Source organism: Arachis duranensis, chromosome 7, assembly GCF_000817695.3.
Source record: "Arachis duranensis cultivar V14167 chromosome 7, aradu.V14167.gnm2.J7QH, whole genome shotgun sequence".
In the NCBI taxonomy this organism is placed as follows: Eukaryota; Viridiplantae; Streptophyta; class Magnoliopsida; order Fabales; family Fabaceae; genus Arachis; species Arachis duranensis.
Window position 1 is genome coordinate 65,576,381 of NC_029778.3, and position 933 is coordinate 65,577,313.

Below are 933 nucleotides of genomic sequence, written 5' to 3' on the forward strand. Positions count from 1 at the left end.
GGATATTCACTCTTTTTGAGTTTGAAAGGGACCTCGGGGATCACCTTCTTCATGGCCACAACTTCATAGAAGTAGTCTTGATGCACCCTTGAGATGAATCTTTCCATCTCCCATGACTCGGAGGTGGAAGCTTTTGCCTTCCCTTTCCTCTTTCTAGAGGTTTCTCCGGCCTTGGATGCCATAAATGGTTATAGAAAAACAAAAAGCAATGCTTTTACCACACCAAACTTAAAAGGTTTGCTCGTCCTCGAGCAAAAGAAGAAAGAAGAGAGTAGAAGAAGAAGAAATGAAGGGAAAAGGGATTGGCTTGTGTTCGGCCAAAAGGGGGAGAAGTGGTGTTTAGGTTGTGTGAAAATGAAGGAGTGAAGAATGGTTTATATAGGAGTGGGAGGAGTCATGGTTCGGTCATGTATGGGTGGGTTTGGGAGGGAAAGTGGTTTGAATTTGAATGGTGAGGTGGGTGGGGTTTTATGAAGGATGGATGTGAGTGGTGAAGAGAAAGATGGGATTTAATAGGTGAAGGGCTTTTGGGGAAGAGGTGTTGAGGTGATTGGTGAAGAAGAGAGAGAGTGGTGGGGTAGGTGGGGATCCTGTGGGGTCCACAGATCCTGAGGTGTCAAGGAAAAGTCATCCCTGCACCAAATGGCAAGCAAAATTGCGTTTCTGGCCAATTCTGGCGTTAAACGCCGGGCTGGTGCCCTTTTCTGGCGTTTAACGCCAAGTGCTTGCCCTTTTCTGGCGTTTAACGCCAGTCTGGCACCATTCTGGGCGTTAAACGCCCAACAGCTAGCCTTACTGGCGTTTAAATGCCAGCAAGCTCTCCTCCAGGGTGTGCTATTTTTCTTTCTGTTTTTCATTCTGTTTTTGCTTTTTTCATTGATTTTGTGACTTCTCATGATCATCAACCTACAAAAGACATAAAATAACAAAAGA